The 12088-nt window shown below is 54.9% G+C and overlaps 1 protein-coding gene across 9 annotated transcripts in view; it reads left to right on the top strand.

Moving 5' to 3' along the window:
• LINGO1 (leucine rich repeat and Ig domain containing 1) overlaps positions 1-12088 on the top strand; it is a 207618-nt gene that overhangs the window by 78257 nt on the left and 117273 nt on the right. For all 9 annotated transcript variants that reach the window (XM_063794240.1, XM_009429626.5, XM_016927259.4 and 6 more), the window contains one exon: positions 6782-6843. The gene's annotated coding sequence lies outside the window, so the exon portion shown is untranslated. The remainder of the gene's footprint in view (positions 1-6781; positions 6844-12088) is intronic.

The following is a 12088-nucleotide window of genomic DNA, read 5'->3' as shown; positions in this document are numbered from 1 at the left end:
GGCCAGGCTTTCTGAGTATGTATGGGGACAAGGGCTTCTTTGGCCCCCAGAAGCAAGGCAGGGCTGGTTGCACAGAGCTTCCTTTACCTCCAACTGTACCTGATGCCCACAGAGCCTGCAGCCTCAGGGGACTGCACTGGGGAAGCTGAGGCGGGAAGCTACTTGTCTGCGGAACCACAAGGTCAAGCGGTTTTGTTTTTTGCTGGCAGTGGTGGGCCCTGGGGAGAGCGGCTGGCCACAGCATAGTCTGTGGGGCCTGCGGCCTGCCCCTCCTGGGTGGCCAGGCCCTGTTTCCAGGGCTGCTCTTGGGGATGCTGGGGCCTAGGCTCCTGAGGACACCAGGGAAGGGTGGCCAGGGGCCTTCCTGGGGCAAGAGCCCTGGCCTCTGCTGTATCCTCTAAAGGTGGCTGGGGTAAGGGGTCCTCAGGGCCCAAAAGCAGAGGGTGGAAAACCTGAGACTGGCCAGGGAATATTCCAGGAGTTTCCCAGCCTCTCAGGACAGTGTAATGTGGGTGGGGCGGGGGTTGGTTCCCTAAAGGCTCAGGCTTGGGGTGCTGCTGACTCATGTTCCCAGGAGCTCAGCCAGGCCAGAAGCCTAGAAGGCAAAGAAGCAAATCTAGAGGGGGCACCTCTGGGGCTTTTTGCAGGGTGTCCCCTGCTGAGAGTGCCTTCCCCAGCCCAGCCAATGTCTCCTTCCTGGAGAAGCACTTCAGGTGTCTCTTGCCCCCGCTGGCCTAGGTTTGGGCTTCTCCAGGCTCCTGGTTCCCTTCCTTGGCCACATGGTAGGGTAGCTGCCTGACTCCTGGTGTGTGAGCTCTTTTGGGGGCGAGGGCAGGGCTGGGGGCTGGGAATGCCTGAGCCCCAGGAGATGGACATGTGTGGACAGTGACTGCTTAGGGACAGGAGGGAGGCTGCTGCCACCTTTGGCCACTGTTGCCGGGCCGCGTAGCTCGGCAGAAGCACTGCCTTCTTGGAACCTCAGCTTCTCCTTCTCCTCCTGGCCTTTTTGGGGGTTGAAGGTTAGAGATCTGCTTGGGCAGCCTCGGTCTTTAGGTGCCCACCTCTGCAGGTCTTTTCTGAGCCTCTGTCCCTGTTGCCCTGGACTCCCCACCCTACTATCCAAATCTTTGTGTATTCAAAGCCCCACCCTGCCCCTCCAGGAAGCTCTCCCTGATGCCTCCAGCCCTCGCTGATTGGAGTCAAAACCTCCTGAGGGTGCTTCCAGTTGCTGTCTTCCCCTTGACACACACCCTTGGCTGTGAGTGGGGCACCAGGTATGCAGAGGCCCCACAGCGTGACCTGTGTGGGCAGGTGAGCCTGTAACATCCCATAACAGGCCAGCGTGGTCTGTGCTGGGTGGGGAGGAGCACAGGCGTGGAGCCACTGAGGCAACATTTGTGCTGCATCTTGGAGGGAGAAGCTGGAGACAAGAGGGTCTTGGGGGCAGACATCAGGCTAGGAAAGGCCTTGAATGCCAGGTAAGTAATTTGGGGACCTGGCCTTTTTCTGCAGGCAGAGCACCAGGGGAGAGGCTCTAATTGGATGGCACACTCCTGGGAGCAGACCCTTCCCATAATGCCTGGAGCCCTCCACCCACATCCTCTGTCTGGCGGTCTCATACTTGTTTTTCAGACCTCTGCTCCAAGGACACTTCCTCAGGGAAGCCCTCCCTGACCACACTGTCCATGCTGTCAGGGCTCCTTGGCTTTTCCTTTAAAGCCCTCATCCCAATGTGTCTCCCACCCAAGTGTGGCCATTGATTAATGACTGCCTCTGCCACCAGGCTTTACAGCCACTGAGGGCAGGAATCAGAAGGGTTTAGTGGTCCCCTAGGTCCCCAGCTCTCAGCTCAGTGCCTGGCACAGGATAGGTGCTCCATAAATGCTGGCTGAATATGTGAATGCATGCAGGGCACAGAGCCCAGGAGCAACTGGCTGGAGGGGCTGCTGGCTGATGCGTTGGGGGGAGGCACAGACCTCCAGGAAGCAGGGGCAGCTCCTCTGTTCCAGCCGTCCCAGCCACCGCTGTGCTCCCTTTGTGTATCATAGGTGGCTCTTTAAAGAACCACTTGCAGGAACAAAAGCTGTCTTTGGCAGCACCTCAGTGGGTGGGCTGGGCCTCCTGAAATGCTTTGAGAACAGGTGGACTGAGCCAACTTGTCACCTCCAGGCTGGCTGGTAACTCTTGGGAGAGGGAGCGGTCACAGTGGCAGGGGCCTGGGAGGTAGGGTGATTGGTGGACCCAGCCCTGACCTCACCAAAATTATTTTTAAAGCCTGCAAGAGAAAGGGGTATTTTTAACCTTTGTTCCATCAAGGCATCCCAAGGGAAAAAGGAGGGGAAAGGAAGGAGATGGGGAGCTGCAGAGGGGCACAGAAGTAGGACCAGGGGCTTCTGAGGGAGGGGAAGCAGCCCCTGAGGCCCCCAAGGTGTTGGTTTTTTGTCCCTAGCCCTTTTAAATTTTTTAAAAGCTCCAAACAGCAAGAGGGACCGTGGAGTTCATTATATCGAGTTATCTCCTCCGTTTCAGGCAAAGATCAATCTTCTGGGTCTTGCAGCTCCAAGGGGGGAAGGGAAGAGAAAGAAAATGGAAGGCGAAAGGAAAAAACTCCCTGGACCAATTTCCGCTGCGAACACAATTACTGGGCTGCCTGGCAGCGGCGCCAGCTGTTGGCAGGCATCCTGGCCCCCCGCCAGTTGCGTTCAGCTGCCGGCCGCCCCCAAGGCTCCCTCCTGAATGGGACAGGTTGGCAGGTGTGAGAGCCGCAGACTCCCTGGGGTGGGGGCTGCTGGGCCTGTTATCCCAGGGAGGCTGGGGCCCCACTGCTGTGCAGTGTGCGCTGCTGCGCCAGCTGGCCGGACCTCAGTCTCGCTTCCACCTCCCTGCCTTTGCAGTGTGTCCTGCCTGCTGGGCGTGCCCTCTGGCTCCTGCCTGCTTCTTCATATGGGAGGCAGTTCATGTAGGGAGTAAGAACACAGGCTTCGGAGTCTGGTAGAGTTGGCTGTGCCCCTTCCTTCCTTCCTTCCTTCCTTCCTTCCTTCCTTCCTTCCTTCCTTCCTTCCTTCCTTCCTTCCTTCCTTCCCTCCTTCCTTCAGCAAATATGTATTGACTGTCTCCTTGGTGCCAAGCACTGCACATAGTACAGAGGTGAATCCAGAGGTGAACAAGGTGGTTTCGGGCCCTGCCTGCCTTATGGAGTTTATGTTGTGATGAGGAGGCAGACAGGAAACAAGGCCACACATAAATAGACAATATAATGTCAGGCGGAGGAAATGCTTAGAAAATTGGGAGAGACTGGGGTGCATGGTGGGCATTTTACCTAGGGTGCCTAGGGATGGTAAGAGGGCTCATTTGAATGGGATGGTAAGAAAGTCTGGGGGAAGAACCTTTGGTAGAAGGAGCGAGAGGGCAAAAACCCTGAGACTGGCCCGTGTGGGAAGGAGGCCGATTATGGTGGAAGATGATTTCTGAGAGGTGGGCAGGGCCTCGAAGGCTTTGGAGAGAGTTTGGACTTCAGTCTGTACCATGGGCTTATGGCAGGGAGCCACAGGGCCTGATTCTCTCCGTCATCGTGCTGCTCTGATAGTTTGGGGCCAGAGGTGGAGGCAAGAAGCTGAGTGAGGGAGGAGGCTGTTTCAATAATCCAGGCAAGAGCTGGCCAGGGCGGGGCAGAGGAGCTGGGGGAAGCAGTCAGGTTCTGGATGTGTTCTGGGATAGACCTGATAGGGTTTGCTGATGGCTTGGGTATGGGCCGAGGGAGAAAGAGAGAAGTCAAGGCTGAGGGAAACATAATTTGGGGATAAAAATGAAGAGTTCTGTTTTGGACAGGTGTGTTAGATGAGCAAGCGGAGATGACAAATAGGCCTCTGAACACGAACTGGCATTCAGGAGGGAGCTGAGGCTGGTGAGAGGGACCTGGGGGCACAGCAGGGGTTTAAGCTGAGGAGTGTGCAGACAGGATGGGATGGAGAGGATGTCCTGGTGAGCCCTGGGGCCTTGGATGCTTGGAGGGAAGTTAGGTAAGAGGGGAGAAGGTGTAGGAGGACAGCCAGGAGAGGCTGAGTCCTGGAAACCCAGCATAAAATGTCACCTGATGGAGAAAGCAATCAACCATGTCAGATGCTGCTGAGAGCTCAGGGACCAGTGAGGGGACAGAGAATGACTATTGGGCTTGGCAAAACTGAGGTTTCTGGGGGACCTTGATAAGAGCAGTTTTGTGGAGTGGTGGGGACAGAACTGGAGAGGGAACTGGAAGTGAAGGGGTGGAGACAGTAGAGATAGCTCTTGAGTTTTGCTATTAAAGGGAAGCAGAGAAATGGGAGGGCATGTGAGGTCAAGGAATTTCCCTCCTTCCCTCTCTCTCTCTTCCTCTCCCTCCTTCCTCCCCTTCCTCCCTCTCCTTCCTCCCCTTCCTCCCTTTCTCCTTTCTTCCCTCCCTTCTCTTTCTTTTACAATATTGAGGCAAATTGCTCTGCTCTGTGGCTTTGGGCAAGCAGCATAACCTCTCTGAGCCAGTCTCCTTTTCTGCAGAATGGAGGTGACAACCCAGATGTTACTGGATCTGATGCACAACAGGTGCTGAGTAAATGGGAACTGTTCTAACTTAGGGCTCACATGGGGAAATGGACAGTTGCAGATCAGTACAGATGTTTTGTGGAGGTCAACTTGGCAGCAAGTATCTACATGTAAAACGTGTATACCCTTTGATCTACCCTTTTGGAAGGCACCCAGAGAAATACTTACACATGTGTTCAATGAGACAGGATATTTTTTTCCAGCAATGTTTGAAATAAAAAATTGGAAACACCTAAGCACTCATCCTTGGGGGCCTGATTACACAGGTGAGGGTACACCCCACGTGGCATGCCTCAGTGCAGCACCATGAAAGCTAAGCTGTGACAGTCCGTTAGGAAAACATGCTGGAACTTCACAGCCCAGATCCAAACTTTGGCTCCACTATGCCCTGGCTGTAAACTCAGGCGGCTTACTGGTCACCACTCTACTCTGCACCTCAGTTTTCTTTTCTTTTCTTTTTTCTTTTCTTTCTTTTTGGTTTTTCTTTTTTAGAGATGAAGTCTCATTCTGTCACCTAGGCGGGAGTGCAGTGGCACGATCATAGCTCGCTGTAGCCTCCACCTCCTGGGCTCAAGTGATCCTCCTGCCTCAGCCTCCTGAGTAACTAGGACCACAGGTGCACACCACCATGCCCAGCTAATTTTTAAAATTAATTTATTTTTTTTGTAGAGACAGGGTCTTGCTATGTCACCCAGGCTGGTCTTGAACTCCTGGGCTCAAGCGATCCTACCCCTTCAGCCTCCCAAAGTGCTGGGATTACACGTGTGTGCCACCACATCTGGCCCACTTCAGTTTCTCATCTACAAAATGAGGATCAACACAGCACCCACTTAGGGATCTATTAATAGGATCAGACGAGTTAAGAGGTACAGCACTCAGCCCAGGGTCTGGCACACAGTAGGTGCTCAGTGAGCATAAGCATGGTTATTGCTATGTATGGACAGGGAAAGGTCTCAAAAATCTGTTGTGAGGAATGCAGGTGCACACAAGCACAGGGGCTGTGCTCCCTGGTATATACCCCTATGTCTGTGTGCACCTCAAGTGATCCTACCCCTTCAGGTAGGATTGCACACACATTTGCACATGTGTACAAATGCACAGTTAAAGTTTCATGCCAAAGGGATGGCAGTCAGTACCTCTGGAGAGGCGACTGGGAATGAGAGTGTTTACTCTACAGACTACTGTATTTGAACCTCTTAAAAAGAGAATGCTTTCATGTGTTATTTGCATAATAAGGCCATAATATGTGAAGGTAGTCATTTAGGTCTTCACCTCTTTTAGGAAGCCTTCCGTGACTGCACCAGCCCACAGCCCTCCCCTGTCAGATCGCCTTAGTGTTCAGAAGCCACATTTCCACTATGGCTGCTGGGAGTGAGATGTGTGTGCACACATGCATGTGTGTGTATGAGTGGTCTCCCATTTAGCCTGTGAACTCCTTGAGGGTGTGGGCTTTGTACTTTCCAGGCTGGGCACATCTTCAAGGCCAGCAGTTCTCAAAGTGTGATCCCCAACCAGCAGCATCAGCATTACCTGGGAGCTTGTTGGAAATGCAGATCCTCAGGCCCCACCACCCCCAGGACCTACTGGTCAGAAACTCTCGGGGTGGAGCCCAGCAAGCTGTGTTTGCACAAGTCCCAGCAACTCTGCTGCACCTGCCTGTACTAATGGGAGGCACAGTTAGGGTCCCAGGGTGAGCCAGTGACAAAGCTGAGACTGGGCCCAGGTAAAGACCTCAGGCAGACATGGGAAGGTGGCCCTGGGTACTCCCTTCCCACCAGCTCCTCTGTGCTCCTTGGGACCATAAGCCACACGTGGCCTCAGGAGGGAGGATTTGAGGTTCAGCCCTGTGTGTCCAGGAACCAGAGAACTGTGACTTCCGCTGCACACAGGTTTGGATAGGTGGGGGCTGCGCTGCAAGTCTAGTTTGTGTGTCCTCCGGGGCTGTGCGGGTGCCTGAATCCCAGCCTGCTGTAGCCCAGGCCCTTGCTTTACCGAAAGTACAATCTTGACTCTGGAATGAATGTGGCATCTTTAGGCTTGCCCGCAAGCTTCCAGAGGGCAGGGTGCAGGTCTCCTCCTGCTCTATCTGGCCCAGTACACAGGGAAGCCCAGGCTGGGCAGAGACTTGGGTGGGGTTGACTACAGGACGGGTCTGCAGGCCCCGATCTGACTGTCCTCTCACCTCTTCCCTGCTGTCTCTTTGCAGGTGTCCCACCGAGGAGGCCCTGATCTTGAGCCCGGAGCCCTGAGCCCTGAGACGATGCTTGAGTGAGTTGAGCAGCTGCTGTCTGTGTTGGTGGATGCAGCAGGGCCAAGGGGTCTGTGCAGAGCAGCAGCCCTCTCTCTGCCACCTCATTCTCCCCTCCCATCTCCTGGACCCCCCTTTCCCTTCCCCAGCCATGTTCCTGGGGAGGGGCGCTTTTGAGTCACTGGGCGAGGTAGGGGGTGGGAAGGTTTGGGGATCAGCTTTTAGGAAAAAGGAGGAAGGCAGCTTCCTGGTCTGATGGGTCAGGGTTATAGGCGCTGGGGGCCCTTGGAGAGCAACCGCTGGGGCCCTGGGGAGTGTGGGTGCCTGACCCAGGCACCAGCCAGCCTTGAACTTGGGGATCCTGGAGGCTCCTCCTGGAGGAGGAGCAGAGCTGTGGGCCACCCAGGTGAGGTGGGCGGCCTGTTGGGGACAGGCCAGGGAATCTGTTGGGGCAGGGGGTGCTCTGGGTGGTCAGGCTCTGACCTTAGGGCCTGGTTGTACTCTGTGATGAGCATTTTTCAGACACTATTGCTCTGTCTGGGGATCACTGTTAGATGAGGGGCGGCAAGGCTGACCCCAGTAGCCCCCAACTTCGACTTCAGTTCCAAGGACACTCTGTCCTGGGAATGATTACAGGGAGGGTTTCTGGTTTTGTTTTGTTTTGTATTTTAATTAAAAAAAAAAAAAATTCCATGCTCTCCCTCCCTCTCCGGAATTCTGGTTTTAATTTGGTGTCAAGGGCCCAGGCGTCTCTTCCGAGTCAGCCTTACCTATGTGCTCAGGAGGGAGCAGAAGGGGTGTGAAGTTGGGGAGACGGCACCCTCCTCACAAGCCTGCAGCAGCAGCACTAGCGGATTTGAAGTAGTGGGGGCTGGAGGGGTGTGGCTGTCCATCCTCCACCCTCCCCTGGCCTAACTTGCCGCACGGCCCAGGGCAGGGGTTAACTGAGATCGGGAGTTAGGGCTCTGGCTTCAAATTTCCGTATCTGTAAAAGGGAGCTCCTCGTAGCTTATCCTCCTGAGCACTGTGTCGTGTGTAGAAGGCCAAGTACGAAGAGCCTGGCACACAGTTGGTGCTCAATAGATGTGAAAACACACAGTCATTTTGCAGCAGAGTCTTGGAAGGAGTTTGAAGGACTCTGGGGATCGGAGAAGTGCAGCCCTCAGCAGCTCAGATGCCCCTGCAAGGGCCAGTGCAGCCTCCTGTCATTTGGGAGAGGAGAAACTACACTCAGTGGACCTAATCCAGGCAGACTGCCTGGAGGAGGGTTGCTAATTGTGATTAATTTGTGTTGGTTGATCACCTCTTTTTAAGTGTACAAGAAACCATCTTCATACTTTAATTAGCTCATTAATCTTAGCAATAGCAACCCATGAGAGGGAGCACTTTGTTCCCTTCCTGAGGCCTCGGTCGTGAGGTAGGATTTGGTCTTGGTCTCTACTCCAGGTTCCATGGGTCTATCCGTCTCTCTCCCTACACTTTGTCTCCCAGTGGTGGGTCACCTGAGAGGAGGGCTATGGTTGGAGGCCACGCCCTTGGCCACCATATCCTCTGGTCAGGCCCTCAAGGGTCATGGCATGGGGGTGGGAGCTGGAGGCTGCATCCATGAAGATGTGTGTGTGGACCAGGCAGCCACAGCCAGCAAGATTGTGAGAGGGAGCCCCTGGGCTAGTCTCTCGGGTTCTCTGTCTCTGGGGCACGTCCGTCCTTCCTGGACATGCCCTCTTCCCTCTCCTCCGTACTTGGACACTAACAGCCCCCTCTGCTCGGAGTGTGCCTCCTCTGAGAAGCTACCCCACAGTAACTGCCCTCAGCTGCCATCCTGTGGGTGGCTGAGTGGGCCCCAGCCCCACTCGGTTCAGTGAGAATGAGTTCCAGGCGCTTGTCCCGACCTAGATGGGGGAGCTGTGGGGGTGGCTGCTGCACGCTGAGAGGGCCTGGAAACAGGAAGGAGGGTGGGCAGGCAATTCAGGGATCTACAGGCACAGGCTTCAGTGGAAGGGATGCCATTCAGGGGAGAGCTGGGAAGGGACAGGCTCCAATCCAGGAGGCCGGCCGTGGCCGGTGGGGAGGGCTATCAGTCAACACACCTGGACGCAGCATCAGAGCACCTTCGATTATTTATGACTCGTGGGATGGCCTCTTGAAATCTTTGAAATAAAAGCAGCCTGTGTGCTGGATCAGAGCCTGAACATGCGTGCTGGGGGGCATGGGAGCCGGGAAGGAGGCATTATGCAAACCCGGGAGCCACAGTTACAACAACGGCATCTGTCCGAGTGCAGAGCAGGGAGCCACCATGGGGTCTGTGTGCAGGCAGGGCTGGCGTGGGCTGTAGCCAGCCTTGGCCGGAAGCTCTGCCTGAGGGGAAGCCACACTCGAGCACCCATCTGACGGGACTGCACATGTGAAGCCCACTCCAGAAGGGACCTCAGTCCACCTGGCACTGCCCAGCAGGCCTGGGGAAAGGGTCTTGCTTGGATGAGTGCATTTGCTGGGCACCTCTCGCCACCCCATCATCACCACCAGAGTTTACCAGCCTGACGTTTTGTGTGAGCTTGAGATGCGGACGCAAGCTAGCGCTACCTTCATTTCTAAAACGGGAGCAGAACCACGGGGGTGGGTGTTAGGCCAGTTCCCTAAACAACATCCTATACTTGGGAACTTAATTTTTAACTTTAAGGTCAGAATGTGTCTGCTGCAAACGCTGCTGTTGGTTTTCACCTCAGTCCAGCACAGAAGGGAGGCCTCGTTGCTCTTTCTGCCAGCCCTCTGGTCCTGGGCATTTCTGAGGAGCTGTGGGTGGACCTAGCAGTAAAGTGTAGAGTGCAGACCTCAAGTCCTGAGCTAGACTTGGGTTCATGGTTTCTCTGTGCTTCAGTCTCCTCATCTGTAAAATGGGCACAGCAGTTGTTTTCTCATAGGCATATTGGGAAGATGAGATGAGATGATGCATGACCTGGCACGTGGTGAGGGCCTGTCAGTGGAGTTGTGATTGTCATTGCCATGGTTGGTGGCTGGTGGGGTGGGCAGCAGAGCCAGTTCAGTCTGAACTGAGTGACATTCGGGTTCCTGTGTCCAGGCTGCTGTGGTTGTGGTGGGGGAGGCGACTCCAGCTTCTTCCCTGCTGTCTCCCTCTGGGTGTCAGTTACTGAGGGCTGCCAGGGATAGTGCTGGACAGGAGGGAGCTGGGTGTGCAGCTGGAGAGAGCTTGTCCCTGCTTCAGTGACAGGAGCTTTCAGCCACCTGGGTAGGGGAGGCACAGAGGGATGAAATCTCTGAGCCTAGAGGAAATAAGGAGGCTGCTTTAATGGGGCACAGAGAGGCAGCAGTGGCAATGCTGGGGTTGAGCGGAGAGGCCTAGCACATTGGGATGGTGGCAGGGAGGAGAGTGAGGAGAAGGAACTGGCACAGGCTCTTCACACATGGAACATCGTTGGTTCTCACGCAGGAGAGGGAAGCCATGATCCCTGTTTCCCTATGAAAAATGGAGGCCCACATATGGAAGCTGAGTTGACCCAAGTCACAGAAAAGGCAGAGCTGGGATTGAATCCCCTTCCCCATGTCCTGTGCCCTGAAGGGGCTGAGGGCACCAGGAGTGGGGCAGGCTCTAGTGCCAGGCTCTGGCTGTCCTGGGCAGGGGACACGCGTGGGTCTGGATGTGCATGTGTGTGCATGTGCATTTGTGTGCCGAGTCTCTCCCCACTTCAGCAAGGAAGCTCTCTGGGAAACTAGGGCAGTGGGGCGGCTCTCTGCCACCTCCTACAGTATTGGCACCTGGGGGCGGCTTCTACATTGGAGCCTGGTGTCTGGGCCCAGCCTGTTCTCCCGCACATGTGCCTCCCATGACTTTGCCCCCACCCCAGCCTGCCTGCCAGGATGGAGGGGTGTCTGGGGGGCTGGAAGGTACCCGGAATAATAAAAATAATTCTCAGCTAAGACATTGAATGCCAAGCATGAGTAAACATCATTCTCCCGTTATCCAAGGCCACAGGGGCAGAGTGACTTGCCCAAGGCCACACAGCTAGGCAGTTGTGGGGCAGGATTCTGACCCTAATGGTGGCCAGAGGTCCTGGGGGACCCAGCTGTGGTTTTTCTCAGTGGGCAGTCCCAGGACAGCACCTCAAGGTGCTGAAGAGCCAGGACCCTGCCCCAGCTGTCATTTACCAGCCTTTCTGTGGCCAGGCCTGAGGGAGGCATGGGCCACACTTCCCCTCAGTCTAACCTGCCTGCAGGTCCTTCCTGTTCCCATGTTACAGATGTGGAGACTGAGGCTCAAGAGGGCCCCATGCCACTCTGATGCCAAAGTCTGGCTTTTTTCCCCCTGCCTTGCTGCTCCAGAGCGTCTACTGATGCCCTCTGCCTGTGTCTCCCCCAGGTTGATGCTGTGGCCCAGGCCTGATGCCTGCCTGTGCAGCTAGAGGGAAAGAGAGTCTGGACCAGTCTGGATATAGAGGGACAGAGAGGCAGGGGCAGCCCGGCACAGACGGGTACGGGGCAGGCGCTGGACCATCTCAGTCTCAGAAAGTCATGTGCACTGCCCGAGCCCCTGAGGCAAGATGGGTAGCTACTGAGAACCTGGTTTGTGGCATCAGACAGCATAGCATGAGTCCCAGCTCCCGTACTTACCAGCTGTGTGGTCTTAGACATGTTACTTAAGCTCTCTGGGCCTCAGTTTTCCCATTGGGTAACAGGAAAATGATAGCAGAATCCACCTCACAGGGCTGTTAGGGGATAAATGGCATAGTCAGGTACTGCACTAGGAATGACACTTGGCATGTGGTAGGCACTCAGTAAATTCTAGTCAAAGTTGTCATTGTTATTAGCAGGGCTATAGAACATTCTAGGTTGAAAGCAGAGCCTTCCTCCTATGTGCAACTAGATGCCAGAGCCAAGAGGGACAGGGCTGGGGCCTGCTTCAGCCTTCCCCCTACTCCCCCCACAACACTCCCAACCCCGGACCTCCAGTCCTGAGTTTTTCATTCCCTGGGGAGCAGGTAAATGTGGGGGACGGAGGGGATTTGCCATTTTGCACATTAACTATTTTTATATTTATACCTACCTTATTCCAATAAGTATTTGTGAGAGCTAAGCATAATTGTGATACCAAGGTAGACAATTCAAGGCAGGGGAAAATAGGATGCAATAGCAAGGAAAAGCTTGGGGAGCATTAGAACACGGATACAGAGGGTCCAATCTTGGGCTGAATAGTTGGTTCTATGATTCCTGGTAGTCAGAATGAAAAGGGAACTATCAGTTATGAGAACT

This window comes from Pan troglodytes, chromosome 16, assembly GCF_028858775.2.
Source record: "Pan troglodytes isolate AG18354 chromosome 16, NHGRI_mPanTro3-v2.0_pri, whole genome shotgun sequence".
In the NCBI taxonomy this organism is placed as follows: domain Eukaryota; kingdom Metazoa; phylum Chordata; class Mammalia; order Primates; family Hominidae; genus Pan; species Pan troglodytes.
This window is presented reverse-complemented; position numbering and strand designations above follow the sequence as displayed.